This window comes from Eriocheir sinensis, unplaced genomic scaffold (genome assembly GCF_024679095.1).
Source record: "Eriocheir sinensis breed Jianghai 21 unplaced genomic scaffold, ASM2467909v1 Scaffold360, whole genome shotgun sequence".
Classification (NCBI taxonomy): domain Eukaryota; kingdom Metazoa; phylum Arthropoda; class Malacostraca; order Decapoda; family Varunidae; genus Eriocheir; species Eriocheir sinensis.
This window is the reverse complement of record NW_026111677.1, coordinates 214,661-235,455: the sequence shown is the minus strand read 5'-3', so window position 1 is coordinate 235,455 and position 20,795 is coordinate 214,661.

Below are 20,795 nucleotides of genomic sequence, written 5' to 3'. Positions count from 1 at the left end.
GGATATGACTAAGAAGTTTATTTTATCTTCATTTATTACTGCGTTACTTTGTACTTCCACTTGCATGAAAATCAGTGGATGAAGTCTTCCACTCGTCTCGCCTCATCACCAACGTCCGCTAAATAGGTTCAATGCTATTAGTGCATAACAACGCGGAAAGGAATCCACTGAAGAACTGTCCTCAGCAAGGCGCCCCGCTGTGCTACCCTCCCCCGCCCTCCTTGCTGGACGTGCCGCGGCCATGGCCAAGGCGAGGCGAGCAAAAACTAACGCTCCACAAAAGGAGAGTTCCGAGACACTAAACTGTGAAGGAGGAAGCAAAGTTCAGCGTCAGGAGTGAGAGAACAAATTGCTCAATCTTTAGCGTTTACTGTTACCAGCGTGGCGTGCACACAAGAGCCTTCCTTAGGTGTGCAGGTGTCTCGGCGTCCTGTTAGCGTCACAAAATATTTTACAACCACGACGTGGCGACACAAACTACAACTCCTTGGCCGATAAGGAAATGACCTGCTGCAGCGTCCAGCAAGCGGCGACCTCGAGGAGCGGTTCAGACAAAAGATTAGCATTCTAAAATTCATCATAGATCCATATTTTGTTAACAGGGTTTATATATAACTCATCGTTCTACTTTTCTGTCAACTTCCGGAGGCGAGTCGCGCCCCTCTCCGCCTTCCCCACGGCCTGCCTCCCCCATGGCCTACCGCCTCCCCCGTGGTCTGCCTTCCCAGGGTCGCGATCCTTTCAACGGACCCGGTGACGGCGGTGCGGGATGAAAATTCATGGATATGTAGATGTGATGCAGCCTGTCGGTGCCCACCTTCCCGACCACCGGCCAGGTGAGTCCAGCCATGCACCGCTGACCGGGAAGGAGAGCGGCTCATTACCATAACCATACCGTGTGTCACCTGCAAACTACCCACACCGGTAAGCAATGAAGGAAGTATTTTTTTACGTTATGTGCTTTATCATAGAAGTCATTTTTAATATGAATCATTTGACAGACATCGTGGCTTATTCTTCTAAAAAAGAGGCAGCTCAGGGGGTAAAATAAGAGGGAACAGAAAAACTCATACTGGCGCTGCTCCCGCAAACAGTGTTCAGAGGAAGATTCCGAAAGAGAAAGGCCAGTCATTTATAACAGAACCAAAGTAAAAACCAGAAGGGTTGGCGTTTCCCGGACTTTACATCAACAGCCATTATGCAGGGATGTGTGGACGTAGCCCGCGGCCCCAACGGCCTTGTTTTTAATCATGGTAACACCGGCGTCAGTGATTACACGTCGTCTTATGAAGCAGCAAAAGCCATCATTAGGTCTTGAAGGCTGGTATCGTAAGCAGCCGCCAGCACCAAGTCGTCTCGTGGACATGGGAGTGAGTGGAACAGTCATCAGTTACAGTTTATATAGTGACATTCACCAGCGGCCTGACGGGGCAAGGCTGTTGGCAATGATGAGAAAGGCTCCGAATAATGACAATGTATCGCTAACTTCTTAGGTTGTCACGTGGGTGGAGACTATCGGGGCCACGCAGCTGGAGGCAGCTCACCTCGCCGCAGGAGCCATTCAGGATGGGAAGGATGTCCACACGGAGAGTCTGAGGAGCTGCCGAACACGTATAGGCGATGGACTGCCTTAGGACCACCCCCATCCATCTCAGGGGAGTGTGCTAATGACACGGATCATTCCACACGCCACGGTGCATTAAAAAGAAATATTTTTGAATAATACGTTACATACACAAAGAGCACAGTAAATGCGTATATGAATAGTGAATGAGTGTTTTCACCAGATGAAGCCATCGCGCACAAAGGGAGTGTGTCGCCGTGGCGAGGCAGAATCATTGTTTTATTAACAGTCCCTGACGAGACAAAAATGAAGGAGCATAGTTATTAGTCACGTGTGTTTAAACAGCTGACTTACCGCTCCGAATAGTCGCTGAGCTTCATGCAGCCTGACGTCCCTTGCTCATAATGTCCCCAAAGCCGCATTAACAAATTACTCGAAAAGATGATAATTGTTGGCTGCCAGCCCGAGGCTCCGTCAGAACCACTCAGATGAAGACGATGCAGGTCACCCAAGGACACGACAGCTTAACTAATTACGTCTCTTTCACCGCCTCCTCAAGCTGAGCCCCGCCCCGCCCCGCCCCGCCACGTCACCCTGGACACGGAACACTAAGGAAGGGCGAAGCAACATGAAAGAACGCAACACATACATAAAAAACATGATGCAACATAACACGATACAAGCAGAAACAACACACAAAAAAATAGAGCAAAGCAAAGGACGAAGCATCTTAACAAAAACAAACACAGAAAGAAATATCGTTCACTCACCATGGGCAAGGCAGTGTGTGTGTGTGTGTGTGTGTGTGTTAAGATAATTTACTAAAAAAAAACCACACACATACGTACTAAAAGGAAACATGTCAGCTAATACTCACGACCCGACGTTCAGAGACACGGTTGAGCACTTTCCACTGCCAAAGTACTCTGGAAGAAACAAAATAACGTTAGAGAAAACACTACAGTCACCCCTATCACACGTTAACAAACTTGGTAGGGTGTGTTAGGGAGGGGGGCACGCTCGTGTGAGTGCCCCTTGGTGTGAAGAAATTAATCTTTGAACACTGTTGGGAAGCAGATAAAATATATGTTGATTGATATAATGATTAACAGTGGAGAAAAAAATATTGGCACAGTTAAAATCTCATGCCTTTCAATACACAAAACTTTCGGTGTAAGAAAATAAACCCTAGGCACACACAAACGAAAACTAATAATAACCACGATGATAAAGAATGGCCATAACCGTACTTATGAATACTTATCAGATAACCCAAAACAGAAGCTGCCGGGAACTCTCTCCGCATATAAGGACTCTTATGCAGGATAACCATAAAACTGATGGGCCATTAGATTTCATTGCTCCCTCGCCTTCCTCGGCTCACCCACCATGCGTAACTTCCTCTTCGACTTTCCTCTTTCTGTTCTCATTCTCTCCAAACACTTGATGATGAGATAAGAGAAGACACAAAGCAGCCACGGAATCTATATATATAAATAAAAATAAATAAAAATAACAACGAATGCAACAGCAACTGACTGGTGGCTAAAGCGAGAGAAAATGAAGAAACAGCAAAGGAAACCACGTGGGCACCCATGACAAATCGACTTAGATCCTTTTTTGCAGCGTCTCTTAACTTTGGGTGCTAGGACACATGTGAGTGCTGGAACTGATTTAGAGGAGAGCTGGGAAAAAATTATAACCAAGTACAATGCGTCGTTAGGTTTGTTTAAGTTTCACATTTGGCATCGCTTAAGGAAGTGACTGTGAAGGACGTCCAGTGTAATACCTCAACGTATTACTTCTGCATATTATTAACCTTTGCTCACACTAAGAGAGAATGCACAAAACTAAATGTGCAAACAATATCATTTATTTACTTTGAGCTGCTGTAACATTACGAATTGTCCTTGTAACCGGAGTATACGGAAGGGCCACTAACCTAAGTCTGACCCAAGGATTGCTAAGGTGAGGAAGGTTAAGAAAGGCTGTTCAATTGTCACTGAATATTCAATGGATATTAATTATGACCCATTAACACTGACTGACGCGACTTGTAATGACCCTACTCCGTACATAGCCCTCTCTTTATTTATATGTATTCCTCCTCCTCCTCCTCCTCCTCCTCCTCCTCCTCTTCCTCTTCTTCCTCCTCCTCCTCCTTCTCCTCCTCTTCAGCGCACCATATCAGATCACAGAGGACTGGGAGTGTCAAATTTAGGATGTTTTCAAATGAGGTCTTCATCCCTTCTCCCCTTCCTCCTCGTCCTCTCTACAAGCCCCATCCTCCTCCTCCTCCTTCACCTTCTCCCGTCCCTCGTAGTGGCGGGGAGGCTTGTCGGGTGTCAGTTCAGGGTTCCGAACTGTCTACCCAGTGTTCGGTGTCGTGCGGGACAACTAGGAAAGCAGATGTCTTGGAAACGTGTACTAAAGGTGCTCTCTTTCTCCCCCCATCTCTCTCTCTCTCTCTCTCTCTCTCTCTCTCTCTCTCTCTCTTTTCTTTCTTTTTCTTTCTTTTTCTTTCATTTTCTTTTTCTTTAATTTCTCTCTCTATTCTCATTTCTCTTTTATCATTTCTCTTTTTTTAATTTCTTTCATTTCTCCCATTGATATCTCTCTCTCTCTCTCTCTCTCTCTCTCTCTCTCTCTCTCTCTCTCTCTCTCTCTCTCTCTCTCTCTCTCTCTCTCTCTCTCTCTCTATACACAACCCCTCCGCCCAGCCCCGTCACAGCACACACTCCCGGGGGCCTGTCTGGGGGGAGCGGCCACACGTCACACTGACACAGGGGGTCTCCTCGTCGCCCGGGTCGTGACTCCCTCCCGGTATGTCCCTCAGAACTTCAGAAACCTTAACTAACGTGCCTACTGCTGACTTTCTCTGAAGATTTTACTGTAACATGTTTTGCGTTTCCCTATCATCACTGCTGGAACTTGTAAACAAAGTGTGTACATATTAAGAAATTTTCGGTGGGTGGGTCGTGGGAGGTGTGTGTGTGTGTGTGTGTGTGTGTGTGTGTGTGAGGTACGTATGCGCGGTGGGCGGGCCTCGCGTCATGAGACAAAGTGTGCCCGCCGTGCTGCTTGGCGTCTGGTGCCCCGCTATGCCACCCCGGGACGGCAGGGCGTGGTGCCGGCCCCGCTGCACCCACTTACAGGTGTTACCGCTGCTCCTATTTCTACCCTCCTTAGGTTGGTACTGTTAAACGCTTCCACCTCCCACATCAACTACTTCCAAAGGCCAAAAAGGAGATCAACCGAATTTTAACGACTGTGTTTTTAGGTTCATGGTACAGAAGAAGGGTCAGTCTACCACCAGGGTCATAAAAGTACCCAAGGAAATGACCTAAACTCTCATGAAAGCCTCGTTAATATGTGAGATTGGGCACAAGAATGTTTAAAAATATAGCCCTTACTCCTCTCCGCCTTAACCTTGCCTGTGCGTCCTCTAACTTCCTTCTCTGATGCTCATTTTTATGCTCTCCTTACTCCTCTCCACCTTCACCTTGTTTGTGTGTCCCCTTGTTCCCTCCTCCACCTTCCTCTCTCATCACCACCATTTCTTCCCTTTCACTTCCTATCCCTTCTTGTCCCTTTTACTCCCAACCTTCCTCTTTTTCCCGTTTTTTTTTTTTCCAATACCTGTTGATGAATAATGTTCCTTATATACGTGTTTTGCTGCTCCTCCTCCTCCTCCTCCTCCTCCTCCTCATCATCATCATCACACTGTGCCAAGAGATAGAATTCAAATGATGTGGTAAGTGTATCGGTTTACTTATGCGGTGATGGTAATAGTGTTGTATAGTGCGAGGCGAGTGGTGCCCGGGCATAGCGTTAGCATGACCTCCATCCTAGAGTTTACAATGTTATATCACATGAGAGTAGACTTGGGGCAGAAGCATAAGAAGACAGGAATAAGGGTGAGCGAGGATATATAAGTACAACGAGTGTCAACTGGAGAGGACGAGGAAAATTAAGTATTGGCAGAAGAGAGCAGAGAGAAGGGAGAGGAAGTGGAAGGAATTGGAAGAAACTGGTGGAAGGAAGATATGTAAAGAAGGCAGAAGAAGTGGAAAGATGGGAGAGGAAGGAGCTGAGGTAAGGAAGAGAAATGGGGGACGTAACGAAGGAAGAAGGGGACAGAGAACAGAGGAAGGGGAGTAGGAGGAAGAATGGGAGGAGTACATAGTGTTAAAGGAGAGGGAAGATGCAGTAACAGGCCAAGATTAGGGAGGAGAGGGAGAGGTGAAAGAGGAAGAGGAAAAAGAGGAGGAGGAGGAGGAGGAGGAGGATTACCTCTTCACAATTTGCACCAAAGGCCTTAAGAGTGCTAATGAAGCGTGCTCAACTATTACCACACACACACACACACACACACACACACACACACACACACACACACACACACACCAGAGACTCCTTCCCTTCCCTCCCGCCCCCCCAGGACCCCTTCAGCGGCCCCAAGACGTAGCACCCGGCGGGCCCTTCATCTGAGCGCCGAAATCGAGGGCTAAAGAGAGCAATTTGTCCGGTCATCCTCCATTAATCGATTATTAGTCAAGCGATTAGCGCGATATTTACAATCCGGGAAGACCTAAGGATTATCTGAAGACCTCACACATCAACGCCTTGGCAGAGGAGGAGGAGGAGGAGGAGGAGGGGGAGGAGGAGGAGGAGGGGGAGGAGGAGGAGGAGGCGGAGGAGGGTGGGAGTTATGTGAAAGAGTGAAAAAGGAGTATGAGAGGCTGGATAGAATTTTATATTGTGATAGCGAACTGGTGGTGATGGTGGTGGTGATGATGATGGTGGTGGTGATGGTGGTGGTGATGGTGGTGGTGGTGGTGGTGGTGGTGGTGGTGGTGGTGGTGATGGTGGTGGTGATGATGATGGTGGTGGTGATGGTGGTGGTGATGGTGGTGGTGGTGGTGGTGGTGGTGATGGTGGTGGTGATGGTGGTGGTGATGGTGGTGGTGGTGGTGGTGGTGATGGTGGTGGTGATGGTGGTGGTGATGGTGGTGGTGGTGGTGGTGGTGAAGGAACAAAGTATGCAAGGGGGTGGTGATAGCGGTGAGGAGGAGAGATTTTGTGGACAGTGGTGGTTTGGGGCTTGTGGTAGTAGTGGTGGTGGTTGTGGTGGTAGTAGAAGGAGTGGAGTGTGGTGGAAGGTACAAGTAGATGAGATGATGTGACGTTCTGTCCTGGTGTTGTGGAGTGGGTGATGTGGACTGGGATTTGGTGATGGTGGTAATGGTAGATGGTGTTGGTAGTGGATGGGGCGATGTGGTGGAAGGTGCAAATGGAAGGGACGGTGGCGTGTTCTGTTCTATTGTGTCGTGGAGTGGGTGGTGTGGAAGGGTGTTTGGTGATGGTAGAGGATGATGACAAGGATGGTGGTTTGTGGTGGGGGAGTAAGTCGGTCAGGCATTGTGGTAAAGGTGGTGGAGGTGGATGCTGTTTTTCTTTATGGGGGGGGGGGGGGGGGTTATTTAGGTACTGGTGGTGATGGCGTGGAGTCGGGGGTCAGTCTATCCGGCTTCATCACCACGCCCCGCTCTGAATCCTTCGCGGTATTCGGCTTCACCTCAAAATATTTCCTGACGAGGCTCTTAAGATTATATGCAAGCCTCAACTCCCACCCAGAGAAAAAATCCGCAGTAATATAATTACATATACGGCTTTTTCAGACACCCAGCTTTAAGAAAATGAACGATTTATTAAAGTATTTCAAAGTGTGTTCATGTTCCTACGACTTATTCTAGAGCCATGCTAAAGAGTCATCACGCAGCGGCCTCTCTGGAATACACGCGGCCCTTGCTGAGGAGCCAGGCTGCATACAATGAGAGCCCATTACACATTCACGGACAGTGTCGAACGTAAACTTTTGACATTAGAAACATTACGAACGCCCCGAGTAAGGTCTCCGTTACTTGTGGTCACGCGACGAGAATCAATGATCGGTATTCAAATTAGAAGAAAAGGTAGAGCCGAGATCACAAATATGCCAAGTGTGCCGAGCGTTGAAATGAAGATCAGTAAGTTCTTTCAGGTCCGACAAAAAGTCAAGGTGCATGACACAGGAATACCTGAGCCTTTTTTTCCATATTAAAAGTCACTCAGCGGCCGCGAGGCATTTTACGTATTCACTCAAAACACAATTGACAAAAACTTTTACGGAAAAAGTCGTCCCAGGCTGGGGGCCGCGGCGCAGCGAGGCGATATGAGGCAGGAATGTGAAACGTCACTCAGAGAGACGAATCTAAATGGTCGTAGAGTTTCTTTTGTCATCATTCCAGCCAAATTTATGACGGGGAATGTTATGGGTGAGTGCGTCGCGCCGCCCCGCCTCCTGCCACCCGCGGCCCTGCCCAGGAGGCGGCTGCCCCCATGTCCGCCGCGGCGGCCACACCAGAGAGCGGCGATGCAGGTGTGCCTCCGTAGGGGCCGCCGGTGTGCTGGTGTGACGGCTGAGATATCTTGCATCATGACCATCTGTTTCTTCGCCACACACCGTGACGGCCACCAGGGACCAGGCCAACACTAACAAAACACAACGCCAACAACGTGAACCGGCTCTTTAATAGCACTTCTGCCAATCACTCATGACGCAAAGTAGATGTTTTTAGAACGCAGCGTTACGTATATTATTAAGAAATATATAATTGTGCACATAAATAAAAAAATAAAAAAGGAAATCATTATATGCATGCAGAAAATTACAAAAGTGACCTTCCGAAAGGCCTTCCATTCCAGAAAGCACACACACACACACACACACACACACACACACACACACACACACACACACAGCTCCTCTCATGTGTATCCTCTTATTACTCTTTACCAAAGTCAAACTTGCCTCTGCAAAATAAATGCAAACCATTAAAAAAAGGACTGGAAAAACATCCCACCAAAGAGCATTTCATCATTTTAGTCAACATAGGTCTCTCTCTCTCTCTCTCTCTCTCTCTCTCTCTCTCTCTCTCTCTCTCTCTCTCTCTCTCTCTCTCTCTCTCTCTCTCTCTCTCTCTCTCTCTCTCTCTCTCTCTCTCTCTCTCTCTCTCTCTCTCTCTCTCTCTCATGCAGTGCCCCAAGTGTCTCGTCGAGCCCAGCACACCAAGACCCATAGTGACGGCGCGTGATGCAACTTTTTATCGCCCGCCGCTGCCTTCAATTATTCTCTTCGCTGGTCACGGATATTAGAACATTTTTTCCCCTCCTGACATCAGTCGAGCTCGAGCGGAGGTAAAAGGAGGTAAAGACACTCGTAACCGTCCACCGCGATGACCCTGCGTCTCTAAAACTGCTTAAAATCATAACTTTCAAGGCGAGTCTTTCTTCGTGTTCTTTAATGGCCTTGCACTCCCTCGGTGTTCATGTTTCTCCGCACTTCTTCCCTTCCAGTAATACTCTTCCTCCTCCTCTATCTCCTCCTCCTCCTCCTCCTCCTCCTCCTCTTCCTATTCAATTTCCTGTTCCTCCTACTCCCTCTCCTCCTCCTCCTTTTCCTCCTCATCCTATTTATCTTGCTCTTCTTCCTTCTTCCACCCCACGTTTTATTATTCTTTTTTCTCTCTCTCTCTCTCCTCACCCTCCTCGGCTTTCCTCCTCCTCCTCCTCCATCTCCTCCTCTTCGTTCTTTTGCATGTGTCTTTCTTTTGTTTGTCCGTTCAATTGTTATCGTTGTTCTTCAAAATGATGAAAATGCTGATGATACCTTCTTTATTTCATATTTTTTTGTGCTCTTCTTTTTTTATTTTCCTTTCTTCATCCTCATCTTTAACTCCTCCTTTTTCTTCTACATCTTCATCCCTTTCTTCTTCTTTTTCTTCTTTTCCTTCTTCGTTTTCTTTTTCTTTTTTTTTCTTCAGCGTCACTCTCTCCTCCCCCCTCAGCCGGAGAACACAAAACACAACCGTTCACCGACAGACACATGTAGGTCATTCTTAAGGGATAAACGCCCATAGCTTTCTCATTCTTCATTCTTTCGTCGTTTCCTTTCTTAACGTTTTTTGTTGTTCCTTTTTATGTTTATAGTTTTTGTTCCATTTATTTTATTTTCCTTATCCCCCAACTTTACTGACGTACTTTATTTCGTTTTATAGTAATTTTGATGATTATTGAAAGGCGCATTAAGTTAGGTTTTCCAGCGGCTGAAAATTATTAGAAAAAAAAAAGAAATACGTTATAAGATCTACAACTATTTCTTTCTCTTTTGTCTTTATATTTTTAGCCTTCCATTATTTTTTGCTTTTTCTTGATGAGTTTTATATATTTTTACTCCCTTTGCTGATTAATACTTGAGTGAGGTTTTCCAGCGGCCTAAAATTAATAAAAAAAACGTTAAACAACTTACGCAATCTACAGCGTCCGCGGCTCACATTCCCTTCCTCCCCCCTCTCGTATATGGCAGCGTTGTCTTGAATGTAAAACGCTAAACTCTGGAATACTGAAAGAGCTTTTTTATGATCGAGGTCGTCCTTAGAAACTCAATGGAGGAGAGAAACGTGCGAGCTCTTAAAGGTGCGGATGATGATTTTTTCAAGATGCGGACGGTTTCTTTTTTTACGTTGGAGACTTTTTTTAAGCTGCGGACAATTTTTCTTTAATTTGCAGGCGATTTTTTAAGTTGCGGACGATTTTTGGAAGTTGCGGAAGATATTTTTAAGTTGCGGACGGATTTTTTTTTCACACGTTTCTTTAATGTTTCGGACAGTTCTTCACAGTTTCAGACGCTTTTTCAACTCCTTTCTCTCCGCTTCACCTATTTCCCTCCATCATCTTGCTATGCTCTTTATCCTTCTCCTCACTTTTCTCCCATTACTCCTCTTGATATTCTTTTAAACTTGGCCACTTTTTTTTCCCTGATGCTGCGGACGCTTCTTTAAACTAGCATCGCGGCGCCTTCTTTTAAAGCCGCACGCCCTCCCTTCTTTGAGGCTCTAAACACTTCTTTAATCATATATAATTTCGACCCGACGCAAGAAGATTCATAATTCAGCGGCGGTTCGAGCAAGGCCCAGGTCGTGTGCCGGGAAGGGGGAGGGAGGGGGGAGGAGGAGGGGGGAGGGGGGCCACCTATCACATCTCCACACTTTGTCAACGCCCCGCGCAAAAGGAGCCTCAGCCTGCCTTAAGAGTAGGTGGACGCTATTAACTCCTGACCCCTCACAAATTTAGGGTGAAGGCACACGAGGGAGACAGGGACATTCAATGCGTCATAAACCAGCCAGCCTTTGCCGCCCCTCCACCTATCCACCCACCCACCCACCCTCCTCCATCCCATCATCTCCCCCACCCACCTCTACCCCACCTCTCTCTCTCTCTCTCTCTCTCTCTCTCTCTCTCTCTCTCTCTCTCTCTCTCTCTCTCTCTCTCTCTCTCTCTCTCTCTCTCTCTCTCTCTCTCTCTCTCTCTCTCTCTCTCCCATCTATGCCCACCGCCACCCATGTCCTCAACTCTCCACCTCTCCCTTATCTTCCTCCCTATTCTTCCACACTTATCTCCATTCCCACTGCCCACTCCACCAACCATCCAGTCCTTTCTACCTTCTCCCTCCTTCCCCACCACCACCCAATCCTTCCTCCTTCCCTACACTCCCTCCCTCCCCATCCACATCCCCCCCACCACCACACCCACCCGCTCTTTCTCCCTTGTCTTCCTAGCCACACATGAGCTCCCCCCCCCTCCCCTCCCTTCTCGTTCTCTCTTCCTCCCACACACAACGCCCCCCCCCCACCACCAGACAAGAAGGGCTGCCATGGTGGGTGGTGGTGGTGGTGCTTCACAGAGACAAAATGAAATTACACACGTCGTCAAGAGAGTCAGTCCCTCCTTGTGTGCTATTCATTAAATATTTCTGCGTCGTTTCTTTTTCCCTCCCTCTCTGCAGTTCTTTTTTCCTTTCCTCTATCATTTTTTTTTCTCTTTTTCTTTCTTAGTCTTGAATTACGCAGAGTGTGTGTGTGTGTGTGTGTGTGTGTGTGTGTGTGTGTGTGTGTGTTTGTTTCTTCAGTTTGTCTGATATGATGAAAATAAGTTGCTGAGATTGACATAGAAAGTTAGATAGATGGATAGATAGATAAAGAGATGGAAAGAGAAAGAGAGAGGGAAAGGAGAGGAGGGGAAATAGAGTAGATAAAAAAGTGAAAAAAAAACGAAATGGAGATAGAAAGTTAGACAGATGGACAGATAGATAGAAAGATGGTGAGGGGGGGTAGTGGAAGGGAAAAGAAAAGGGTATATAGATAAAGAAAAGGGAGAAACTACATAGATGGATATAGATAGATAGTTAAATGAAGAGAGAAAGAGAGAGACGGGGAAGGGGGTGAGTGGAGGGGAAAAGAAAGGGTAGATAAGGAAGGAGAAATTACCCAGCGCCATCGACATCAGCTCCCGCGGGTGAGTGAGGTGCATAGTAATCTGCGCCTCGTTTTCATGCTTGAGTGCTCCAAAAATTGAGGGAAACGAAAGAAAGGAGGCACGCACACCATAAAAGAGAGAGAGAGAGAGAGAGAGAGAGAGAGAGAGAGAGAGAGAGAGAGAGAGAGAGAGAGAGAGAGAGAGAGAGAGAGAGAAAGAAAGAAAGGAAAAAGAAAGAAGAAAAAAAAAGAAAAAAAAAAAAAAGAAAGAAGAGAAAGAAAGAAAGAAAAAAAGAAAAAAAAAGATAAAGAAAAGAAAATGAAATAAAGAAAAATGAACGAAAGCAGAGAAAAAGGAAAGAAAAAGAGAGAGAGAGAGAGAGAGAGAGAGAGAGAGAGAGAGAGAGAGAGAGAGAGAGAGAGAGAGAGAGTCACCGTAACCCATCACAACCTCCTCTTCTTTCCACTTCTTTCACCTCTCGCTCGCTCGGTCACACCTTCTCCCCATATCTCTTTTCTCTCCCTCCTCCTTCCATCCCTCTCTCTCCCTCCTACACCACCTACACCACCTACACCACACCCTCGGCCCGTTACCCACGCAGACTTTAAGGAGAAAAAGGTTAGAGGAAAGGAGAGAGGGAGAGAGCTGTAGGGTAGAAAGAAAAGGAGGTAAGGGAAGGAGAGAGGGAGGGAGATGTGAAGGGAAGGAGGTAAGGGGAGACCATAACAGCTTTCCAAAATACGTTATCTTAAGTCGCCTTTCTTCGATGTATTGATGGTCAGGGGGCAGTGTGCATCTACTCTTTGGCATATAAGGTGTTGTTTGTGATTGTTCCTCCTCCTCCTCCTCCTTCTCCTCCTCCTACTCCTCCTCTTCCTTCTCCTCCGCCTCCTCCTCCTCCGCCTCCTATTCCTCCTCCTCGCGTATACAAAGAGCGACTGGTTATTCTTAAGGAGGGAAAGGGAGGAAAGGAAAGGAAATCAAGATATTGAACAGAGAAGAAAGTAATTCCCAGTTCTGAGAGATAATGTGTGTTTGTTTGTTTGTGTGTGTGTGTGTGTGTCTGTGTGTGTGTGTGTGTGTGTGTGTGTGTGTGTGCGCGTCACCGTTGTCGTTCTACTGGCATTGTTTGGCGTCACAGCGCATGCACATCGAACGCATACATGAGGTCAGCTTATAAAAAAACACAAACCATTATTTAAGCTTTTTACTCCTACGCTCCTACACTGGCCTACAGATATCCTGGTATTACTACTATTACTACTTGTACTGATGATGATAAATGATGGTAATGATACAACAATTAATGCCAATGATAATATGATAGTAAAAATAATTAACTGACGCGCCCAGAATTCAAAACTCATCATACATTCAGCCCGACACAATCACACACGCGCTCCAATACGTGTCCATCGGCTCCTTGGTATGTGGGGGCGCCGTAAACCCCGAACCAAAGTATTAATATGAATCCGTATTTATGTTCTATAAAGAGAAAAGAACAGATGCGGACTTGTATTTATAGGCGACGGATCAGACTCATACAAGAGGTGATTCTGGTAGTGCGAGAGAGAGAGAGAGAGAATGTACAAAGGTCAACATGCCATATTACTTGCCAATGTTCCGGGTATGATCTTTTTCCTCCCTCCCTCGTCTATACACCTTTACCTGCCAATATCCCTGCCCCCCCCCCCATCACCCTGGCCTCACACCCCCCCGCCCACCATTTCTCTCCCACCCCCCGGCATCTCACACCCAACAGAACTCTCAAAATGCTAAGCCTCCGCCCTCCTAACCACCTTACCCATCTTTCTTCCATCCCTTCCCTTCCCTTTGCAACCCCCCATCACGACTCACAGCGCTACAGAGATGACCCCGATCTTCCTCTTCTTCCTCCTCCTCCTCCTCCTCTTTTTACTCTTTCTCCTTCTCCATTCCTCTTACCCTCCCCCTTTCTCCCTTATCTTCCCTTCCATCCTCAGAGTTTTGTTATAAATGACACATCAATACTGTATTTCTTTCACGGTGCAAAATATGGTAAACAATATAATAATAATAATAATAATAATAATAATAATAATAATAATAATAATAATAATAATAATAATAATAATAATAATAATAATAGTAATAAATCAGTGAAAAAAAACTCAATAACGCTGCACCTGAAATGAAAACACAGGATGCTATAAAATGAACAATCAGATTTTGTTGCCGATGCCTCTTGATTCTCCCGTCCTAAATGAGTTTTAAGTAAGAGAAAGGCTAATGTAAAAGGAAGGCTGATTAAATATTGTGAAAAAGACTGGTCTTCTTTTAAGATCAAGTTTGTTCTTTACTTTCCTTCAATGACTGAATTTAAAGAAGGAAAAAGATCCCCCATTAAGGTGATAAGACTTTTATGCACAATGTAAACAGGTATGATAACATAATAATAATAATAATAGTATTACTACTACTACTACTACTACTACTACTACTAATAATAATAATAATAATAATAATAATAATAATAATAATAATAATAATAATAATAATAATAATAATAATAATAATAATAATAATAATAATAATAATAATAATAATAATAATAATAATAATATTAATAATATTAATATTAATAATAACATGACAAAAATAATGATAAACAAAATCACTCAAACGAAAAGAATGTACACACAGTATTGTTAACGGCTCAAACACACACACACACACACACACACACACACACACACACACACACACACACACACACACACACACACACACACAGGTTGGGGCGAGGGATCAATTAACCTGCCGTACAACACCTGAGACACGGCCCGCGGGACACGGCGCGGCACGTCTATAATCAATGAATGGCTCTTAGGGTGGACGCTGATGCTTACTTCCTCCTGACACGCGACCCCGAGGAGGAGGAGGAGGAGGAGGAGGAAGAGGAGGAGGAGGAGGAGGAGGAGGAGGAGGAGGAGAATGTGGACTGTAGAAGTAAAAGTACAGGTGAAGGAGGTTACGTAGATTGTGTGTTAATGGTAGTGTTAGGGGTGGAGGTGGTGGTCGTGTGGTGATGATGGTGGATGATAAGCGGTAGTGATGATGGTGGTAGTAGTAGTAGTAGTAGTAGTAGTAGTAGTAGTAGTTATCAACATGATGCCGCCAGAAAAGAGGTACTAGAGGTTCCAAAAATTAGCTGGCCGGTTTTGATCATGTCTTGATACTCCCATCTTAAAACAGTTGCTTTCATAGGATGGAGGTAATAAAGAAAAATATATGTTCCTGAGTTTACCACAAAAATGGATGAGAGGAAAGATGCTGGTTATATCATGCAATAGGAAGTTAAACAGCATACGTATGATGTTTGATAGAAAGTTTTGTGCAGTGAGGCCACAGTGGGGGGTGGAGGCATGCAGTTAGAGATCAAGAATCAGTGGCATAGAAATATACAGTGATAAGAAAACCGCAAATGAAGCAAAACTGCGCCGGATTATACTGCTGCTGTTGCTAATATTTTACTTTGGTTGGTGTAATTGTAATTGTTTATGTGGTTGTTGCTGTTATTTTTGCTCTTCTTGCTTCTTTGCTCTTGTAATCATAGTTGCAAACAATTGTAGTCGGAGGAACAAATAATACAAGTTATTAATGATGGAATTCAAATACCGGCTCTGACGAGAACAACTACGGTAACCAGCATCGACAATAACAAGGTTGCCCTCCAGCTTTTTATTATGCAAGAATTATCCCCTCAATCCATTTTCTCGTTTACCCTGGGGAGGTCTGCTTCTTCTTGTTTCCATTATTACATGCGTCCGATAAATTAACTTTAGGAAGGGAAGTTCCTAGTCATGCTCCTGGAAGACAAAATTGGCTCCTTCTTTTTAACTCTAATCGTTTCCTCTTTATTGAGTGGCTATTATTGGATGTTTTCCTGTTTTACAACCGAGACAGATTCCGCGGGCAAGAAAAAAATAATTACGAGTTTGACTGCTGAGGCTGCGGAACAAATGGACATAAATAAAACGGAAGGACCTGAAATAAACTCGAGCCATAAAATCAAAGACGACGCAATACCTCAACGTCGCATCGCACACCTGTCCCTCCGTGCGACCAGGTGTGTGGGGTGGCGACGCCCAGGTGTGTTCAAGCGTGGCTCACTTGCTGACTCCGCTTCTTTCACCACACTTCCCTCGTATTTACGTCCCTCAAACCGACCATATGCCTCGTGCCGCACTCTTTCCTCTCCCTTCCACCCCCTTCTGCACGCCCTTTAGCCACACCTCCCTTACACCTTTCTCAAACCATCCACATCCCATTCCACACACCTCTTCAAGCACACTTCCCTTATCCACATCTTCCTTACTTTCCCTACACCATCCAAATACCTCTTGCCACACCTCTCCACCCCCCAAACGACCCTCGACCCCTAACCCTGAGGTGGGGTCATGTGCGCCCCTCATCCGTCACCCACACCGGCCTCTTCCAGGTAGATGGATGCTTAGAGTCAGTGGAGCGAGAGAAGGGAGGATTACCTGGTCCATTCTCACCCCTTCACTTACCTTGAGGGGGTGAAGAGGAGCAATGGGGGGAGGGTAGGAGGGCGGGAGGGGGAAAAAGGTACAGGTATGGAGATAGAGAGGTGGAGGAAGAGAGACACCCGCCGCCCAATGCCGCCCCTTCTCTCCCTCTACTTTCCTCTACGTGCCAATAAACGAGTGCAAACGAGCGCGACTAACGAGGTCTCGGTCCACCTTTACAATGGCCCATGTTAAGCACCACCACACGGGCACCTGGCGGCCGCGCGCTCAGGTAATGCGAGAACTACACGGGAATTTCTTTTTTCTTTCTCTCTTTGTTGTATTGTGTTTTCTGTCGAGTTTTTCGCCATCGAGTTACAAGTTAAACAAGATGCATTTCTCTCTCTTATTCTTTCTTTTTTTCTCTTTGTCTGTCTGTCTATGCCTGTTTTTTGCGGGTTTGTTTGTGTATGGATATCTGTCTGTATATGTCTTTCTGTTGTTTGTCCGTATGTCTGTGTCCTTCCGTTTGTGTGTCTGCGTCTGTGTGTGTGTCTGTCTCTCTCTCTCTCTCTCTCTCTCTCTCTCTCTCTCTCTCTCTCTCTCTCTCTCTCTCTCTCTCTCTCTGGCTACTTCCTTTGGTTTCTGCTCATAAATTTTCTAACAGACCAACCAATGTGTCGCCAATGAGGAAAAAACGACTTTCCAGACGCTTTAATATATTTTCCGTTATATACTAAAGGCCGAAATGTCCTCCTGTTTAAGAAGGAAATGGGCCTGCTTGGTAGTTACTTGCATAAGGACTTATTTTTTCAGGTTTTATTTCCAATCAACAGCACAGAGTAATTACACGGGAAAGGCTTCGATGCGGCGGCGGCGTGCCCGGGGGAGTGGAATGGAGCTTGAAGGTGAGGCGAATAGTAACAGAAAATCCTGCCCCGCCGCAAAAGAGGTTTATTCCCATTAGTTTTCCGTCCTTGTAGCGGGGTTACAAAAACACGATCTGGAGGCAGTAACAAACAAACCCACAACAGAATGATCCAAACAGACCCTCGTGGAAGAAAAATATATATTACAGCGTTAAGTAAGCCTTGTAGAAGGAAAATGTATATTACAGAGTAAGTAACCCTGCCTAACACACACACACACACACACACACACACACACACACACACACACACACACAAATAGTCTAAATATAGTCATAAACTCGATAACCAAGTCGCTTATTCACGCCACAGTTGTGAGCTCTAACTCTTTGTATCCCTGGCGGCTGGTCGGGCCCTCGTCCCACCCCATGAGGGCTCGGGGCAGCTGGGGCAGGGCTGGAGCAGGGCTGGGGCGGGATGAGGCGGGCTGGGGTGCTGGCGCGGCTTTATCAGGGTTACACAGCAGCTGGGCCTTGCGAGGGGCCTTGCTTTAGCTCAGACTCCGAAACGTGACCTGGTCTTAGGATCAGAGCTGGATAGGCCTGTCCTACTTGTTCTGTGCCTAAGCCTCACCTCTCTCTCTCTCTCTCTCTCTCTCTCTCTCTCTCTCTCTCTCTCTCTCTCTCTCTCTCTCTCTCTCTCTCTCTCTCTCACACACACTCTTATATATATATATATATATATATATATATATATATATATATATATATATATATATATATATATATATATATATATATATATATATATATATATATATATATATATATATATATATATATATATATATATATATATATATATATATATATATATATATATATATATATATATATATATATATATATATATATATATATATATATATATATATATATATATATATATATATATATATATATATATATATATATATATATGTAATTATATTAAAAATAGTTTGGAGCACGTCCACAGTAAGTGCTATCACTTGCGTTGCCTCACACACCAGATAAAAGTCAAGGTCTCGAGGCAGACGCGGCCGCACATTATCGCGTCACTAATGCATTACGAGCCATTAGGAATAAAAGAAAATAAACAAACGCATCGAGGTAATGAACTCTGGGTCAACGGCGCCCTGCCCTTGGCGGATGCTGACCCACACATTAAATACACACACACACACACACACGCACACACACACACGTACTCACAAACAGCCTGACCCTATTAGAGGCAAGGAATGAGGGGAAAGAAGCAGGGAAGAATAATATACAAATGTTTGTTGTTGATCTGATATAGGAAATAGAGGCCGAGACGCTGTGTGCTGCATACTGATGGCGGGGGGCGGGGACGCCGCCACCACCAGGCAGGTGCGTGTATGAGAGAGAGAGAGAGAGAGAGAGAGAGAGAGAGAGAGAGAGAGAGGTGGGGCGGGTCGGGACGGGGCGGGGCGGCGGGGATGCGCGGCTCCCGGGGGCGAGTCGTGCTTCTGAGGGAGGTGCGGGAGGCGGCTCATGACAGTTTTATGGTCTCTTTCGTGTTTTTATTATTGTGTGCATTTTGGCGCGGGAAGGAATTTTATTTTTTGGTGTTCCTCCAGCGCAGCATCTTCGTGCCGCACAAAACTTTTTTCTCTATCTCGCCTCTGCTTTATCTCATCAATTTTTACTTAATTTACTATTACTTTTTTTTTTATACCTCCACGATCCTCAAGGCTTCGGGCGGGGCGGCGGGCCTTGAAAACTATACATTAGAAAGTAATTCCCATCAGATTCACAAACTTTCTCCCAAATATATGAAAAAAAAGAAGGTTCGGAAGCGGACCGGTTTATTCCTTATTAACAATACCTTTTTAATGTTTTTTTAAGAGGTAGCAGTTGGAAGCAGGTGGTAAGTGATAGGAGTGAATCAGCAGCAAAAAAAGGAGCCGGAGAGAAAAGAGAAGAAAAATAACGAATAATAAGCGAGGATGGATTCTTCTTTCTTTCTCCTCCCTCTCAACATGTATTTGAAGAGAGCTCCGCCATTACCCTCCTAACGAACACTTTTACTCAACGCTGTCTTCCTCAATTAACAGGCGAACAGTGAACGGAAGGAAGGGCACAGTGAACCAAGGATGGATAGTAGTAGTAGTAGTAGTAGTAGTAGTAGTAGTAGTAGTAGTAGTAGTAGTAGTAGTAGTAGTAGTTTTGCCTATGTTTTCTGCCTGCATAACTATTAGCACACGACTTTATTAGGTCACAATACTCTCTCTCTCTCTCTCTCTCTCTCTCTCTCTCTCTCTCTCTCTCTCTCTCTCTCTCTCTCTCTCTCTCTCTCTCTCTCTCTCTCTCTCTCTCTCTCATACTATAATCAGAGTACCGTTTTCTTATCTAGTATGCCCCTCCGGCTAAGATGCATGCAAAGAAACAAAAAAAGGTCAGCGCAGTGCGAGAAATGGACCCTTCCGACCAACCTTAAGTGGGGAAAAGAATTTAAAACCCTCCCATATCAAGGCTTTATAATCAAACGCGTGATCATGAGCACTTAGGCCACATAAGTAAATAGCATGAGACTGAAGCATTTAACGTATCTACTATTTCAGCAACGCAATTAAATAATCAACAATAACTAACCCAAGCATTTTGATATCATTTGAGCCGATTTTATTGATGGTTTAGTTAGAATTACCTGATAAGATACGATCAGAAGGCATGTTAGTTTAAGAGTATTAAGAAACGTGGAATCTATTGCACACACACACACACACACACACACACACACACACACACACACACACACACACACACAGACACACACACACAAAAAAAAAAAAACTTTCCCTTAGTTTATATTTTCCTCCTTTCCTTTTCACACCATCATCTTCCCTCTAGTGCGATGCTCATTCGTTTTTCCATCCCTCGAATTTGCTGACCTTTTGTTTTCCTCTTCGATCCTTAAAATAACCTTTCTGCCTCTGCTCTCCCCTTTCCCTTTCTCTCCTCTTAATTTATACGTATTTTTTTCATTCTCACTCTTCCTCCCCTGTTATCTTCTTCCTCCGTGTTGGGTCAAGGCTGCTACGGGGAAAGTGTTATTTCTCTTTTGCTTAATTCTTTGGGGATTTTTTTTTCTTCCACTGTTCTCATGAGGTTCTCTTCGAGCTTAAGAGCCACCTTTGAGATTCGATTTGGAGTTATTGTCGGATGGGTATTAAGAGTTTTTTTTTCTTTCTCATTTACTGGCCCTGTTATTTTATTATTCGTATTCGTCTGTATTTGAGTACGAATGCTACAGCCCAGACGTCCTCCCCTAACATTTTTTCCCTCTCGAACTGTCTGGTAAATGTCTGTATTCATGTTCACAAATGCTTTACTTCCTTCCATGTTTTTTCCCCTTGTTGTCCGTCTCGGCAAGCACTCGATTTATCATTATACTCACAAATGTTGAGCTTCATTTCACGTCGTTCCCCTT